Source organism: Bufo bufo, chromosome 1, assembly GCF_905171765.1.
Source record: "Bufo bufo chromosome 1, aBufBuf1.1, whole genome shotgun sequence".
In the NCBI taxonomy this organism is placed as follows: domain Eukaryota; kingdom Metazoa; phylum Chordata; class Amphibia; order Anura; family Bufonidae; genus Bufo; species Bufo bufo.
Genome location: NC_053389.1, coordinates 294,338,871 through 294,358,049, shown reverse-complemented (window position 1 = coordinate 294,358,049; position 19,179 = coordinate 294,338,871). Strand labels below are relative to the sequence as shown.

The 19,179-nt window shown below is 42.7% G+C and overlaps 1 protein-coding gene across 1 annotated transcript in view; it reads left to right on the top strand.

Annotated features, from left to right (window-relative positions):
• SLC6A7 (solute carrier family 6 member 7) overlaps positions 1–19,179 on the top strand; it is a 135,769-nt gene that overhangs the window by 178 nt on the left and 116,412 nt on the right. The gene's annotated exons all lie outside the window — the stretch shown is intronic.

Genomic DNA, 19,179 nt, shown 5'->3' with positions numbered 1-19,179 from the left:
TCTTCTCACTATACTGTCCATTCTGTAACATTAGGGTAAGAATAATGGATCCTGTCTAGTATTCTGCTGAGATTATATATATATATATATATATATATATATATTATATATATTCCTGGAGAACCCCTCTGAGAGGGCAAACTCTTCACTCCATGATACTGAGTAATGAGTCTATTGACCACTGGGTCACACAAGCCATTCATTCTAATAGGGAATATGCTGTATTGTGCATACATGAGCAGGCACCTGTAGGATTACCACCATTCACAATCCACGTAGGATTGCAGTGACGATAAAAAGGAAGAAACTAACACAATAAATTGAATTACAGGAATGAATGGTATTTGTATAATTGGGAAGTTGAGCTTTGTAACACTCGGCGCTCTGGAGAAAACAATACGGACTCCCATTGTTTTTGTTCTTGGATGTAGTAGCTGTCAGGGCTGTGTGTTCTCTTATGTAGAGCGGAGATGGGCTCTGTTGTCAACCCTTTCATTGCCTGAAGGGTTATGGGGGTATAAATGTTATATAATACATCTATCTATCTATCTATCTAATATCTATCTATCTAATATCTATATGTCATATCTATCTACCGGTATCTATCTATCTATTTATTATCTATCTATTATCTATCTATTATCAATCTATCTATCTATCTATCTATCTATCTATCTATCTATCTATCTATCTATCTATCTATCTATCTATCTGATACTATCTATCTATCTATCTATCTATCTATTTCATATCTATCTATCTATCTATCTATCTATCTATCTATCTATCTATCTATCTATCTATCTATCTATCTAATATCTATGTCATATCTATCTACCGGTATCTATCTATCTATCTATCTATCTATCTATCTATCTATCTATCTATCTATCTATCTATCTATCTATCTATCCATCTATCTTTCTATATATGTATTATCTATCTATCTTTCTTTCTTTCTATCTATGTATTATCTATCTATCTATCTATCTATCTATCTATCTATCTATCTATCTATCTATCTATCATCTATCTGATACTATCTATCTATCTTTCTATCTATGCATTATCTATCTATCTTTCTATCTATGTATTATCTATCTATGTATCTATCTCTGAGTAAATGAACAGCGATCGCATTTAAATAAACTGTTAGTCTAGCCTTAAAGGGATAGTCAGTGTGACGGACTGAACCGTCACTGGGGCTGCTGGAGAAGCCTGAGGGCCAGCCTCCTGCCTACGGACTATGGACCCAGAACTATGGTGACCCCCTCAGGCCTTTTGGGGTTACAAGGAACTATGAACCCTGATTTATGTGTGGAATTTATATGCCACATATTTCCTATTGCCCATTAATTTGCAGGGTGTGGATTCAGCAACACAAAAAGGGTTAACTCTGCACTGAGACTCCCACTGATTGTGTTAGTGATGGGATTAAGTAGCTGTCTCCTCCCTCCCTATTCATTCATTATGAAGGGGGTGAAGATGTCTGTTTGCATGTTGTTCATGGTTGATTGCGTTATGTTGTTAGACTTCTTGAACTGTATATATACTGAGTTGATCTTCAATAAAGGAAGTTCCTGTTTTACCCTTCATCATGTTGAGGCTGGTGTTTGGGTAACTGATCGACACTGGGGATTGCTATACGCTGAAGATTTGCTATAGTCCCCTGGCTATAACTACTAGCTCTTGTAAGAGCTGTTCCTGCTCTCTGGATTTAGGAGAGGTTCACCCACTGGAGCCTGGAGCCTTGTTGTAGGTCCAGGGTGGGTAGGAGACGGCGAGACCTCAACCAAGCTTCGGCGATTCGTGGGGTCTGCAGTGCTTACGGTGTCAAGTGGAGTGCTTGGAATCCTCGGGAAGCACTAGGAGCATCCATCGACGGAGGTACCCGGTCGGGGTGCCAGGAGATCTGTTACAGTGGTGGCAGCAGTGGGATGGCGTCCTAGTGCGAGGAGAATCAGCTCGGAGACACCGTTCGTGGAACATATTGAGGGCAACGCTAGTATCCGTACAGCGCCCCTGGCTACAGCAGGATAGAATCGGCTAGTCTTCGGACAGCGTTCCACTATGATGAGGAGGATTACATGGACTGGAGGGATGCAGTCTGAAAAGGCGTCTGGCATGAGGCCTTGGAAGATGTACAGCGTCGGCGGGGCGAGAGACTCCCCAGTGAGGAGCAGCGGTTGCAGATGCGAGTGGCCCTGCGAATGCCCCTTCTGGGAGAGCAGCCCCTGGATGAGTGGGTGATAGAACTCGAGAGCCTGGTATGGAAAGAGCTTTGGCTAGACGACGCCTACCAGGCACTCTGGTGGTATGTGATTCGGCACTCCCCCTGGATGGCTGAGCACGACAGACCCGAGGGGGAGGATTATGATGGGCCTGGCCTGTGGTTTGAGTCCTTCGCCGAACCGGAGTTTGGAGATGCTGGAGAGTCCCGGTTCTGAGATATCTATGACAACAGGGAGGCTATGCATGATTGGGCTACAGCGAGAGAGGTGAGACAAGACCTGGCATCTCTAGTGACAACGGAGTGGGAGCTGGAGCAGGATTACCAATACTTCCTCATCTCAATTTGGCCCCAATATACACTGCCGGAGAGCTGGGTGGCAGTCCCAGACCTACAGCCCTACAGCTGGGAAGACCCAACTGAAGTATCCCCTGCTTCAGTGCCAGCTGCGGAGGTAGGGGACCTCATGGACTGGTCCTGGGGGAACCCCATATAGCAGGTGGAGATGGGACCAAGATCTCTCCACTGGCCCTACAGGGATGCTGGGCGGTCAGCCCAGATCCCCAACGGCAGCCGGAGTTTCAGGGAGTAGGGACAGTCGGTCCTGCTCCCCAGCGGCAGTGTACCTTGAAGGAAGAGGAGACAACCGGTCTCTCCCCCCAACCACAGGGGGACAGCACCCCTAACTCCGATGGTGCAGATGGGACCACAGTCTCTGCACCAGGCTTACCGGGATTCTGGACGGCCGATACAGATCCCCCACAAACCCTGCAGGAATGCCAGGAGGAGGAGGTAAGCGATCCCTCCTCTCCACAGCTGAACCGGAACAAGGTCCTGGGGGTAGGATTCCCTGACCCTACCCCAGCGGAAGAGCTGGCATCTGGGCAGAGTGCAGTTGGCCTCTGCCCTCCCCTATCCTCTTGTCCAGAGGCTGAATCCCCACAGGCTACCCCAGCGGAAGAGTTGGCATCTGGTCAGAGTGCAGTTGGCCTCTGCCCTCCCCTATCCTCTTGTCCAGAGGCTGAATCCCCACAGGCTACCCCAGCGGAAGAGCTGGCATCTGGGCAGAGCGCAGTTGGCCTTTGCCCACCAAGTACCCACAACTCCAAGCTAGAGAACAACAATGAAGCAAGGAGTAGCAGATTCCCACTCAACCGCTGGGGACATACAGAACAGAGCCAGGCCCCAGAGTTGAACAGGACCAGTGTTTTTTTATGGGTGGGCTACTCGACGAACTCAGGCACCGACCGACAGGAGGTCAGGTACCTGGTTAGTCTACTGTTGGGAGGGGAGAAATGTGACGGACTGAACCGTCAATGGGGCTGATGGAGAAGCCTAAGGGGGCCAGCCTACGGACTATGGACCCAGAACTATGGTGACCCCCTCAGGCCTTTTGGGGTTACAAGGAACTATGAACCCTGATTTATGTGTGGAATTTATATGCCACATATTTCCTATTGCCCATTAATTTGCAGGGTGTGGATTCAGCAACACAAAAAGGGTTAACTCTGCACTGAGACTCCCACTGATTGTGTTAGTGATGGGATTAAGTAGCTGATTATAGGAGCAGCCGCCTCCTAGATGAGTAGATCACCATATGATACACTCAGGAGATAATCCCATCACATGTGTCTCCTCCCTCCCTATTCATTCATTATGGAGGGGGTGAAGATGTCTGTTTGCATGTTGTTCATGGTTGATTGCATTATGTTGTTAGACTTCTTGAACTGTATATATACTGAGTTGATCTTCAATAAAGGAAGTTCCTGTTTTACCCTTCATCATGTTGAGGCTGCTGTTTGGGTAACTGATCAACACTGGGGATTGCTATACGCTGAAGATTTGCTATACTCCCCTGGCTATAACTACTAGCTCTTGTAAGAGCTGTTCCTGCTCTCTGGATTTAGGAGAGGTTCACCCACTGGAGCCTGGAGCCTTGTCGTAGGTCCAGGGTGGGTAGGAGACGGCGATACCTCAACCAAGCTTCGGCGGTTCGTGGGGTCTGCAGTGCTTACGGTGTCAAGTGGAGTGCTTGGAATCCTCGGAAGCACTAGGAGCATCCATCGACTGAGGTATCCGGTCGGGGAGCCAGGAGATCCGTTACAGTCAGGATGAGTAAAACATTGCTTCCAGAAACAGCGCCACCACTTTCAACAGGTTGCTTGTGTGCAGGGGTCTGTGCTGTAGGATCACATACAATGTGTGAACAGATGGGGCACTGTTTCGGGAACAAAGCAGCTATCTTTCTAATCATGACCACCCTCTTTAAGTGCAGATCCACATGAAAACCAGCACTAACAAACAGCATCCCTACTGCAAGGCTAAGTACCCACGACTCTTAGGTAAATTTCTTGCAAACCTTGCCAGGCACAACCATGTAAATTCATCCTAGATACCCAGATAGAGACCCTACCCGCCCTTATGTGCCCCCAACACAATATGGTGCCTCTCTGGTGGGTGAATACTCACCTAGCCCATGATCCCACAAGAAACGGAGCTGCAGACCTGCTCCAGTCCATCTAGAGGCTAGGCAAAGCAGGCATGATGATGCCAGCACCACACCGCTGTTCACAGGGTGAATGGTGGATCAGGAAGCTCCAGAGGGACCCAGTGGACATGGGGCAGCAGGGCTCTCCCTGATCTTTGGGGCCCCATGCAATTTTGTGGGTTGTGTAGTGGCCAAATCCACCGCTATAGATAACTTTTTACAGTTTACATTACACCAGTGTCGGTCATAGCTGACGATTCTGGCAGGACCGGCTGACTACCTGATCAGTTTGGTGGTGTCCTGACAATGACTACTGTTGGGGGAGACAAGGGCCAGGCTGTTGTATTTCAACACGCCTCATCCTTTTGTTCTTAACCCTTTCACCTTTTGAAATTCAGTATTTTAAAGGTGATTTTTTTTTTTGCTTACCAGTATGCAGAACACAAGGGGTTTTCGTTTTTTCTTAACAAACTTTGATAAAGTTAACTCTTTCTTTGCTGTAGTGACTTGAGCAAGTAAATTGTTACAATGACAGTTGGCATCAGGAATTCCCCTTTATGTATATGAACAGTCTCTTGAATGAATAGGCAGCAATTCTGGTAACAGCATAACAGAATCAGAACTCAGAGTCCGATAGCCCAGTTCAGTCCATAAAGAGGACCTTTCACCCCTCCTGACATGTCTGTTTTAGTAACTATGTGCATCCCCCATGTAATAACAATTCTGGGGCATCTAATCTTATGACTCTCTGTTGTATAATTCCTTTATTATTCCTTCAAGAAACTACAAATGAATTGCTAGGAATTTGCAATGAAGGTCCAGATGGGTGTTTCAAGTATGGGATGTGTCGCTGCACAGTTTAAGGCCTAATCACACGTCCGTGATTAAATCCATTATAAGTTGGTCAGTGATTTATCCGTGAAGATTTCTGCAGAAAATCTGTGTTTCGTCTCTGTGTGCGTTTTTTGCTCTCAGTGTGTCAGCCATGTTCCACGGACACTGGATAGCTGAAAATTAATTTTCAGAGCATCTCCTCTCAATGGTCCGTAAAACACGGATGATGAGTCTGTGTTTTTCACGGACCCCTTAGACTATAATGGACATGACAAACAAAATAGGGCATGCTTCCGTGCTAAAACCATGAACCCACGGACTGTGTTAAAAGACGGTTGAGTGAATACATACATTAAAATGAATGGGAACATGTGCTGTCGTAGCGCACATGGACAAGACACATCCGTGAATGTGTGAATGAGGCCTAGCACTGTCAGCACAGATTGGCTAGTGTCAGACTGGGCAGGGACACACACCAAATAGTAACACCCATCTGGACCTTTACTGCAAACTGCTAGTAATTCATAGATAACTTCTAGTAGGAATAATTAAGGAATGGAATATCAGAGTCATAAGAATAGTTGCTCCAGAATTGTTATTATAAGCAGAGTGCCAGGAAAGGTTACAGGCCCCCTTGTAAATTAGTCCTTATAGCAGGTGCCTTTTTTCCTTATGTAGGGCTGTCACGGACGGCCCTGCACTGACAACCTTTCGGACGTACTTATTACTGGAGTCACCGGCATCAAGCCGTCCAGAATGTAGTATTGCGTGTGGTGTTACTGAGGCCCTGAGGCCAAGGTCTTTCATCCGATGGCACAGTGATCACCCTCCGACTGAATCAGAAGGAGCCTTTTCTGTGACATTTTTCTTTTCATTGTCAGATTAGCAGAGCTGAGTTTATAATTTGGGACCGAGGACTCATGATGAGGGAATGTTGTGTCATTTGTGGCTTTCATGTAATGAGTCCCTGAGGTGCTGAATGACAAATCAGCTCTGCTGCATCTATAGTTTGGCCCAATCATCTGTTATATAAACTACAAATCATTCATTTCATGATATCTAATGAGTACAATTTCTACTGAATGATTTGTTTCCTGCTGACCCTTGGCAATATTATTTCCTCTGACCTGAAAAGAATTGGAAATATTACTGCTCCTGGTTGTTATAGCAGTCATGTGCATCATGATTTACCGGGAACGAGTCTATGCAAAAATGATAACAACAATTTGTAGATTCTGCCGTGCTGCAAAATGCAGACTGACAGTATTGGGCTCAGTTCACATCTGCATTGACAGCATCCATCGGGAGTTCATTTGTGGTTTCCATTTCCACAAGAGTGACCAATGGGTCCATTGGTCACTATTTGAATCTGTCTTGCAACGATCTTACGGAAGCCATGATGATAGTGTGAACATAACTCAAGTGTTTTGTGGATGGGAGCTGAGCACATAAATGTAGGCAATTATACCGCTCAAGTCCAATGGAACTTCATGAGACCATGCTACTGGGACATTACTTAGCGTATGTCCACACGCAAATCATTCCAATTCCACAGCATCATTTTCAATCATTTGATGTGGATTTTGCAGCGAATAGTTTTGTGAATCCACTATTCAGTGAAAGGTTAATAATAATGCCGCAGATTTGAAAATTCACTTGGGTTTTTTAATGTTTGGATAGGGTTTTGAAAACTTTGTCTCCATGTATTGTACCGTGGAGTCCACATCTTAAAGGGCTTTCCTGGGAGTAAAATATTGATGCTATCCTCAGGATTAATATCTGATCAGTATGGGTATTGGTCCAATCTCCTTTGTAGTGTAGCCATGCTTGGCTGTTTCTGAATTTACTCTCAGGCTATAAGTTCTCTTACATTATGAGGACAGCCACCAACGAGGATCATGAAGAACATTCTGACGTCACTTTCTCTTCTACTCAATGTATTAATTGGATTGCCTTCCATTGCAAAGGATTCATGTAATAACACAGCGACTACAGGGAAAATGTATAGTTAACAGCAAATTCCACAACAACTACATTAAAAGCTTACTGTGATCATAGGTATAATTAGAATTAATAGGACCCCATACCAAAATTAGATGGGCCCCCAACACATACGACTGGAAACTGAAGCAGTAGTATTGCGAGAGACATGGATAATATCATGAAAACCATATTCTGTAGAAGTGCTAGATAGCAGAACTCCTATGGTTTGTTATTCCCTACAGAAAGCAACAATGTTCCTGCATCTGAGTAGGCCCTCTAAACCTCCAGGCCCTACACCAGCTGCTATGGCTAGTTATGCTTATGGCAGTGGTTGCTATCCTAAGAATTTCATTTACCTCCTTTTTGCCTAGTCTCTTTCTAGTAACTTCATGACAAATGACCTTAGCTGAGATTAGATTGTTCTATGTGTCTTCTAGGATGATTGTTTTTTTTTAACTTCAAGGATGAGTTGTTGTAGGGCGGTCACAGAAAGCAGAGGGCCCCCGTGCAAAGAGGATATATGGTCCCCTTTCTCTCCTACAGCACATCATAGGGTACCCTCAAACAATCCCCAGTAATTGTGAGCCATGAAATTCATTAGTTCAATCTCTTAGATGATATACACAGAAGTACAGTATATTTCTCCATAAAAAAAATGACAATACAGTATTAAAGGAGAAAAGCCCCAGTGACAGAGATTGAGATTTCGGCGCTACTCTGGAAAAACAGACCAGGTCATATTGATTGTATTTGTGGATATAACACATAACATATTCCTTCAAATGTATTTTTCTTATGAGTAGGAGGGGGAGATATGATCTGTATAATAAGGAAAGGAAGAGCGATCAAGTATGGGGAGGGAAGGAAGTATGCATCAGGAGAGATGCAGTAGAAGTCAGAATTATAGAGTGTTAGTGTACACAATGCCAGTTAAGGGCACTTGTCTCAACCTGGCCATCGTCTTTAACATCAATATTCCTTGAAACTATAGCTAACAAATAAGACAGATTTCAGAGGCTCCACTGGCTGCAAATCACAGATAGGTGCTCTCTCCACAATGGCAGTACCAATTGCCAGAAAGTGGGTATAATGTATAAAATCAAGGAATGGAGGGCACTCAGATGGATGGGTATATATATAAGGAGTCAGTTATAGTAAATATCCATAGATTTATTAAACATTGCACAGTATCCAGTAACTGAATGACTCAATCGATCTGATTGGTCACAGTTATATATATCCTCCTGTGCTAGGAGGGTTCAGGTTTACATAGAATTAAAAAGAATTAAAACTTACACAGAATTGTAGAAATTATTGTGCGGATTAATAAGATAAGGACCTACTGATGCAGGTGATCAGTCTGCATATAGGTGCTGAGGCAGTGTACACTGTATTGAATGTCAATTAAAAGGTAAAATTTGCACTGAGTGCAGTTGGTGTTTGTCCCAGGGAGCAGTATTAGGACAGGAGGATGGAAAAGTCAGGTAATCTTACCCCGTGTAGCCGGATTCCAGGTGGCTATTGCAGGGGAGTACCTCTCTCAGGGAGCGCTCCGATCCTGTGTGTCGCCGGTGCGCACGTGTTCCTCGGCGTCCTCGGCGTTCTCGGCTTCCTCGGCGTCCTCGGCGTGTTCCTCTGTAACCGGAAGTGACGATGAAGCCGGAAATGACGATGTATTCCTCCGATCAGCTGACTATTGCGTCAGTAAGATGTAAATGCAACAATCGCCTGTAATATCTGTCTGTATGGGCGATCTTTATTGGGTCCAGAGTCCATGTACTATTCCTTCCTTATACCAAACGCGTTTCGGTGCACTCTTGCACCTTCATCAGTGGTGAATAGTACAACTGATCTCCTTCCTTTTATAGGGGAGGGATCATGAAGATTGGATCAAACTCAAAACATGGAATGGATGTGCCTCAAAGCAACTAGAACTAAGGTTTTTTGTTTTCATACCTATTTATATAGTTGCTAGAGTATACATACAACTAATATACAAATTTATCACAATTAATTATAATATATTAACGAACAGTACCTTGATGATAGTGAGTACAGGATAAAAAATGTAGATAATATCGTATAATTATACATTATTAAATTATTAAATTGATAAACTACCAATGTATCAATTCATTAATAGGGACACTAGATGGCGCTATAAAATATAAATAACAATATAAATACATGCTAAAACATATAAAAATATATATCTCATACTATAGATCTTGCATAAAATTTCACATAGAATATCACATACAGCTTCATATAAGAAATCACATAGAACTTCATATAAAAATATCCCATACAAAATCCCTATAAAATCTATATAAAATTCATATAAAATTCATATAAAATTCATATAAAATTCATATAAAATTACATTTGTAGGGTGGTCTTCTCATAGTATTGGTCTTATAGAGTTTATTTCAAGTGTGTGCCCCTCCCCCATTCCCATATTTGACACACACTTGAAATAAACTGTATAAGACCAATATTATGAGAAGACCACCCTACAAATGTAATTTTATATGAATTTTATATGAATTTTATATAGATTTTATAGGGATTTTGTATGGGATATTTTTATATGAAGTTCTATGTGATTTCTTATATGAAGCTGTATGTGATATTCTATGTGAAATTTTATGCAAGATCTATAGTATGAGATATATATTTTTATATGTTTTAGCATGTATTTATATTGTTATTTATATTTTATAGTGCCATCTAGTGTCCCTATTAATGAATTGATACATTGGTAGTTTATCAATTTAATAATTTAATAATGTATAATTATACGATATTATCTAAATTTTTTATCCTGTACTCACTATCATCAAGGTACTGTTCGTTAATATATTATAATTAATTGTGATAAATTTGTATATTAGTTGAATGTATACTCTAGCAACTATATAAATAGGTATGAAAACAAAAAACCTAAGTTCTAGTTGCTTCGAGGCACATCCATTCCATGTTTTGAGTTTGATCCAATCTTCATGATCCCTCCCCTATAAAAGGAAGGAGATCAGTTGTACTATTCACCACTGATGAAGGTGCAAGAGTGCACCGAAACGCGTTTGGTATAAGGAAGGAATAGTACATGGACTCTGGACCCAATAAAGATCGCCCATACAGACAGATATTACAGGCGATTGTTGCATTTACATCTTACTGACGCAATAGTCAGCTGATCGGAGGAATACATCGTCATTTCCGGCTTCATCGTCACTTCCGGTTACAGAGGAACACGCCGAGGACGCCGAGGATGCCGAGAACGCCGAGGACGCCGAGGAACACGTGCGCACCGACGACACACAGGATCGGAGCGCTCCCTGAGAGAGGTACTCCCCTGCAATAGCCACCTGGAATCCGGCTACACGGGGTAAGATTACCTGACTTTTCCATCCTCCTGTCCTAATACTGCTCCCTGGGACAAACACCAACTGCACTCAGTGCAAATTTTACCTTTTAATTGACATTCAATACAGTGTACACTGCCTCAGCACCTATATGCAGACTGATCACCTGCATCAGTAGGTCCTTATCTTATTAATCCGCACAATAATTTCTACAATTCTGTGTAAGTTTTAATTCTTTTTAATTCTATGTAAACCTGAACCCTCCTAGCACAGGAGGATATATATAACTGTGACCAATCAGATCGATTGAGTCATTCAGTTACTGGATACTGTGCAATGTTTAATAAATCTATGGATATTTACTATAACTGACTCCTTATATATATACCCATCCATCTGAGTGCCCTCCATTCCTTGATTTTATACATTATAGCTAACAAATACCTGTCTATTAATGCAGTCATATAAAATCTTACAATGGAATTAAATTATATTAGCAGGTGATCCACACTAAACCTGTAATGAACAAACATGTCAGCAAGAAATTACACTGACCAAAAATCTAAACGCAACACTTTTGGTTTTGCTCCAATTTAGCATGAGCTGAACTCAAAGATCTGAAACATTTTCAACATACACAAAAGACCCATTAATCTTAAATATTGTTCACAAATCTGTCTAAATCTATGTTAGTGAGCACTTCTCCTTTACCGAGATAATCCATCCCACCTCACAGGTGTGGCATATCAAGGTGCTGATTAGACAGCATGAATATTGCACAGGTGTGCCTTAGACTGCCCACAATAATAGCCCACTCTGAAATGTGCAGTTTGATCACACAGCACAATGCCACAGATGTCGCAACGTTTGAGGGGGCATGCAATTGGCATGCCGACTGCAGCAATGTCTACCAGAGCTGTTGCCCATGCAAAGGATGTTCATTTCTCTACCATAAGCCGCCTCCAAAGGCGTTTCAGAGAATTTAGTAGTTCATCTGCCGTGACCAGAAACGGGGTAGACAAATAGTTTGTAGTTTTGTTTGTGACGCCAATTGCAGCGTGCGCAGGGTACTATCACAGGGCCCTCCCAAGGTGTTATAACGCACGTCCCAGGTTAGGAATGCCAGAGTGGTGTAATGGTCTATAATGTCTCTCTATGGTGGTGATAATAGTGTCACCGGTGTCTCCTACCTGGGTACAGCTGGACTCCTGGCTTACTTGCAATAAATTGAGTGTAGTAATAGTAGGAGTAATAGAGGGATTTTGCAGCAGAAATTGACGTCCAGACCTTTAGGTGAAGTACAAACTTGTGTTTACTGAAGATAACTTTCATCCAAGCAATGTACAGCTTTGGTCTTTGGTTCCAGCAGGTTTTGGCAATGGTTTGCAGGAATAAATCTTCTGCACTATAACTCTGGAGCTTGCATGATAGACGTCTGCTTAGTAGCTCTGTAACGGTGGCAGGAATTTAGCTTCTGCACTTCTCTTTACCTTCTGCTTTGTGGGGACTGACTAGCTGAGGAGGAATATGGCTTCTCCTAGGTCTCTGGACTTTACTCACAGATAGTCTCACAAGGAATGCTTTCGTCCTAGAACTCTGGAGGTTGTCTGCTTGCGTGTCATCCAGCTAAGGCTGCAGGGCTCAGGCTGGGGATTTGTTCAATGTCTCAGCCGAGACAAGATCCTGGCTTTCTTCCCTATACAGGGGGACTCCTGAACTCTATCACACAGCCTTCCCCAACAGGGGTGGCTGACACACTGACCTAACTTCCTTCTCCTCCCATGCTGTAGGATGTGGGAACAGTCCACACCTCCACAGAGGGGGAGCTAAGCTGGAATGATCCATTCCAGCCTAGATATACTAAACTGAAACTAGTTCCTTACCAATCCATTGCTGCCACCTGCTGGTGAACATGGAAAATTACAAGGAAATTTACATTTAACAAAGTTTTAGATGCACAGTTGTGAAGACATGAGCAAAATCATATCAGATTACAAATGTAAAGGCTCTTAACAGATAGTAGCGGGGTAGAGGCGTGTCATAACACAACTCTGGGGTGTTACACATCCAACCGGCCTCACAACCGCAGTGTCACGATGTGCTCTGTGAGTGGTTCCAGGAGGCGGGGACGGCCGAGGCACGCTCGCGTCATCAGCGCGCCCGGCGTCGCCCGTTCCCGTGGTAACCACACTGGGGCTGAGTGCTGAGCTAATCACTCGGCGCTCGGCTGTATTGGAACTCAGGAGTCCTGTGACGCAGTCCACATCACATGACTCCACCAGCGCCCTATTTAAACAGGCAATCTGTTGGCCACAGATTGCCTGTTATTTAGGTCCTTCCTGCGATATTACTTACCCGGTTTGTTGGTCCTGCTTGTTTTCTGATTACCCGTCCGTCTCATCCCTTGGTCTTGGCATTTCCTCCTAGTTCTGACTTCGGCTTCTCCTGACGATCCTCCGCTTGCTCCTCTGGTATCATGCCGCTCTCTTGTTTTCTGACTTCGCTTGTCTGACTACTCTGTTTCATGTATTGTCTGTCTTCCCTGCACTTATCCTAGCTGAGGGTTTGTCGACCAGTTGTCCCTTGTCACTAGGACTTGCGAGGCAAGTAGGCAGGGACAGGGGCACGGGTTGAGCTCAGTGGCCACTTCCCCATCCCCTGTGTGTGTGACACGCAGACCACGTGTAACCATACCAGCCCAGAATCTCCACATCCAGCATGTTCACCTCCATGATCGTCTGAGACCAGCCACCCGGACAGCTGCAGCAAGAATCGTTTTGCTTAACCAAAGAATTTCTGCACAAACTGTCAGAAACCGTCTCAGGGAAGCTCATCTGTATGCTCGTCATCCTCATCGGGGTCTGGACCTGACTGCAGTTCGTCGTCGTAACCAATTTGAGTGGTCAAATGCTCACATTCGATGGCGTCTGGCACGTTGGAGAGGCGTCTGTTCACGGATGAGTCCCAGTTTTCACTGTTCAGGGTAGATGACAGACAGCGTGTGTGGTGTCGTGTGGGTGAGCGGTTTGCTGACGTCAACATTGGGGATCGAGTGGCCCATGGTGGCAGTGAGGTTATGGTATGAGCAGGCGTATGTTATGGACAATGAACACAGGTGCATTTTATTGATGGCATTTTGAATGCACAGAGATAACGTGATGAGATCCTGAGACCCATTGTTGTGCCATTCATCCACAACCATTACCTCATGTTGCAGCATGATAATGCACGGCCCCATATTGCAAGCATCTGTACACAATTCCTGGAAGCTGAAAACATCCCAGTTCTTGCATGGCCAGCATACTTACCGGACATGTCACCTATTGAGCATGTTTGGAATGTTCTGGATCGGCGTATACGACAGCGTGTTCCAGTTCCTGCCAATATTCTGCAACTTTGCACAGCTATTGAAGAGGAGTGGACCAACATTGGATCACCTGGGATGAAGGAAGATGTTGAGTGTGACAACCCTCTGGCATACCTGCAATTATTCCTCACTGAGGAGGTAATTGAAAAAATTGTCACGGAGACAAATCGCTACCAAGAGCAGCAATCCGCTACGCTGCATGCCACGTTTTCCAGAAGCAGAAAGTGGGAACCGGTGACCAAAGAGGACATGTGGCAGTTTCTGGGACTCCTCATTTTTCAGGGGGTGATGGGGAAACCGCTCCAGAAATGGTATTGGACCACCAATAAGTTACTGGCCACTCCATTTTTTGGCACCGTGATGTCAGAATACCGGTCTTCCCTCATCATGAAGTATTTCCACTTCACGAACAATGAAGAATTTGATGAGGCCACGCATCCTGCGGCCAAACAAAAAAAATCTGGGAGGTATGGCAAATTATTGTGACCAATTTCCAGCGGACCTACGTGCCAGAAAGGGACGTCAGCGTAGATGAAAGTTTGATGGCCTACAAGGGACGCCTAAGCTGGATAGAGTACATTGCATCCAAAAGAGCGCGGTTTGGCATTAAATCCTACATGCTCTGCGAGTCATCCACTAGTTACATCTGGAATTCGGTCATTTACAGCGGTAAAGGCACGAAGTTCAACCCCAGGTACAGCGGCTATGGGATGGCCACATCATCTGTCCTTACACTGCTGGAGCCATTGCTGAACCAGGGATATTGTGTGACCACAGACAATTTCTACACGTCTCCGGAACTGTATGAGGTTTTGCTACAAAACAAGACTGATGCATATGGTACCGTTAGGCCTAACCGACGTGACATGCCATCTATGTTTGCCAAGAAAAAACTCAAAACCGGAGAAATGGTTGCCTGGCAGAAGGGTAAGATGATGGCAATGCGATGGCGAGACAAGAAGGACGTGTGTCTCATGAGTACTGTGCACAATACCTCTACTGCCATGGTCCACACAAAAGGTGGGAAGATGTGCTGAAGCCGCAAGTCGTGATAGACTATGATAACACCCTGGGAGGTGTCGACAGAGCCAATCAGGCAATGACATTTTATCCGGCTATGCGCAAACAGCAAAAAAAATATTATAAGAAGATCTTCAGGCATCTTCTGGAACAATGCCTTTGGAATGCATATATCCTGCACAGAGCAAAGAGTGACAAGCATCTTGTTCATTCTGAGTTTATATGGAAGGTGGTTGAGCGGATTTTTGTCAAACACCAGGCGCCATCAGTAGCTGTTAACAGACCTGGACGTTGTGCTGTTGACGTTGTCCACCCAGAACACCTGTCTGGTCGTCACTTTATGGACTACATCCCGCCAAACACAAAAAAGGCAGCACCTACCAGGATGTGGGTGGTTTGCTGTTCAAAGAGAGATGGCAATGGAAAGAAAGTCCGAAAAGAAACCAGGTTCCATTGTCCTGATTGTGACGTCGGACTTTGTGCAGTCCCATGTTTCAAAATTTATCACACTCAGGATGTTTATTAAATTTTCTTTGTTTGACAAATTTCATCATTTTTTATTACATTATTAACCCCTTAAGGACTTAGGACGTACCGATACGGCATGTTTCCCGAGTCCTTAAGGACCCATGATGTACCGCTACGTCATGTGTCGTTCCGATCACCGCCGCCCGGCGGGCGGTGGTCGGAACCCGGTGCCTGCTCAAATCATTGAGCAGCACCTTGGCTAAATGCGCGGGGGGGGGTCCCGTGACACCCCCGTGTCAGCGATCGCCGCAAACCGCGGGTCAATTCAGACCTGCTGTTTGCGGCTTTACCTGCGGTTTGCAGCAGCGTGTGGCGGTGCCATAGGGTCCCCATGCGGCTGTAGGGGGGACCCGATGGCATGGAAGGCAGCGCGATGCCTAAGGAAGGCATCGCGCTGCCTTCTGGTGATGAGCCTGTGAGATCCAGCCCCCTGGATCTCACAGGCCGGAAGCTGTATGAGTAATACACACAGTATTACTCATACAGCCAATGCATTCCAATACAGAAGTATTGGAATGCATTGTAAAGGATTAGACCCCCAAAAGTTCAAGTCCCAAAGTGGGACAAAAAATAAAGTAAAAAAAAAAGTTGCAAAAATAAAGTTTTCCCCCCAAAAAATTTAAAGTTTCAAGTAAAAATAAACAAAAACGTAATTTTCCCCCAAAAAAGAAAAAAAAAATTGGTAAAAAATAGGGGGGAAAAAAAGTATAAATATTCGGTATTGACGCGTCCGTATCGACCGGCTCTATAAACATATCACATGACCTAACCCCTCAGATGAACACCATAAAAAATAAAAACTGTGCTAAATAAACAATTTTTTTGTCACCTTACATCACAAAAAGTACAACAGCAAGCGATCAAAAAGGCGTTTGCTCACCAAAATAGTACCAATCTCATCTCACAAAAAATGAGCCCCTACTTGAGACAATTGCCCAAAAAATAAAAAAACTATGGCTCAGAATATGGAGACACTAAAACATCATTTATTTTGTTTTAAAAAAGCTGTTATTGTGTAAAACTTACATAAATAAAAAAAAATTATACATATTTGGTATCGCCGCGTTCGTATCGACCGGCTCTATAAAAATATCACATGACCTAACCCCTCAGATGAACACCGTAAAATTTTTTTTTATAAAAACTGTGCTAAATAAACCATTTTTTGTCACCTTACATCACAAAAAGTGTAATAGCAATTAAAAAGTCACACGCACACCAAAATAGTGCCAATAAAACCGTCATCTCATCCCGCAAAAATCATACCCTACCCAAGGTAATCACCCAAAAACAGACAAAATTATGGCTCTCGGACTATGGAAACACTAAAACATGATTTTGTTTTGCTTCAAAAAAGAAATCATTGTGTAAAACTTACATAATATACATATTAGGTATCGCCGCATCCGTGATAACCTGGTCTTTAAAAATGTCACATGATCTAACCTGTCAGATAATTGTTGTAAATAACAAAAAATAAAAACGGTGCCAAAACAGCTATTTCTTGTTATCTTGCCTCACAAAAAGTCTAATATAGAGCAACCAAATATCATATGTACCCTAGTAATAACAATACTGCCACCCTATCCCGTAGTTTCTAAAATGGGGCCACTTTTTTGGAGTTTCTACTCTAGGAGTGCATCAGGGGGGCTTCAAATGGGACATGATGTCAAAAAAACCAGTCCAGCAAAATCTGCCTTTTAAAAACCGTATGGCATTCCTTTCCTTCTGCGCCCTGCCGTGTGCCCATACAGTGTTTTACGACCACATATGGGGTGTTTCTGTAAACTACAGAATCTGGGCCATAAATATTGAGTTTGATTTGGCTGTTAACCCTTGCTTTGTAACTGGAAAAAAAATATTAAAATGGAAAATCTGCCAAAAAAGTGAAATTTTTTAAATTGTATCTCTATTTTCCATTAATTCTTGTGGAACACCAAAAGGGTTAACAAAGTTTGTAAAATCAGTTTTGAATACCTTGAGGGGTGTAGTTTATAGAATGGGGTTTCTATTATGTAAGCCTCGCAAAGTGACTTCAGACCTGAACTGGTCCCTAAAAATTGGGTTTTTGAAAATTTCTGAAAAATTTCAAGATTTGCTTCTAAACTTCTAAGCCTTGTAACATCCCAAAAAATAAAATATCATTCCCAAAATGATCCAAACATGAAGTAGACATATGGGAAATGTAAAGTAATAACTATTTTTTGAGGTATTACTATGTATTATAGAAGTAGAGAAATTGAAATTTTTGGTAAATTTGGTATTTTTTTTATAAATAAATGTATTTTTTTTTTACTCCATTTTACCAGTGTCATGAAGTACAATATGTGATGAAAAAACTATCTCAGAATGGCCTGGATAAGTCAAAGCGTTTTAAAGTTATCACCACTTAAAGTGACATTGGTCAGATTTGCAAAAAATGGCCGGGTCTTTAAGGTGAAATTTGGCTGAGTCCTTAAGGGGTTAAATAAAATTTTATTATTTATTAGATTATAATTCATGATTTTGTGTTTGAAACTTTATCACATCTGGGATGTCTACTAGAGTCTTGTTTGGTCAGGTTTAAGTAAGTAATTGCTAAGAATTGCAAGCCTTCAATGCATAACACCAAATTTCCATGCAAAAAATTGTACCACTTTTGGTACAAAATTCCTGACATAATCATACCGCCAGGGAGGTTAAAAGCCTTCTGCAGTTGGGTAGGAGTCAGGGGAAGATTAAGTGACTCAAGGGTCAAAAGCCCTGAACTGATCCTTAAATGGGTTCTCCAGGAATTAAAAAAATAAAAATACTTAAATATTATTTAATAATAAATATATTCACAAATACCTTTCATTACTTAGAATGGCTTGTTTTGTCTAGGGAGCAATCATTAGGAGAAATAAAATGGCCACCGTCCTATCAGTACACATGGAATATGTCCTAATTAGTGTTGAACCCGAAAATTTGAATTACAAATTTTTATCGCGAATATAGGTACTTTGAAAACTTGCAAATATTTAGAATATAGTGATATAGTGAGATTTTTTTATTTTCGTTATGCGAATTTTCATAATGCAAATTTTTATCGCAAATTTTTCAACTGCCGAGTAAAAACATGATTCCTCCCTGCTTCTTGCTTGTGGGCCAATGACTCATTGGCCCACAAGCAAGAAGCAGGGAGGAATCAAGACTTTAAATGGGAAGAATAATGAATATTCTAAAAACGAAAATATAGCAATATAGCAAATATTCGAAAAAAACGAATATAGAGCAATTTAGCTAATATAGTGCTATAATCTTCTTCATCTAATAGTTGAAATTTTTTTCCAATCTGAACTTCAGATGAGAAAGAATTACAACTATTAAAAAAAAAAGATTATAG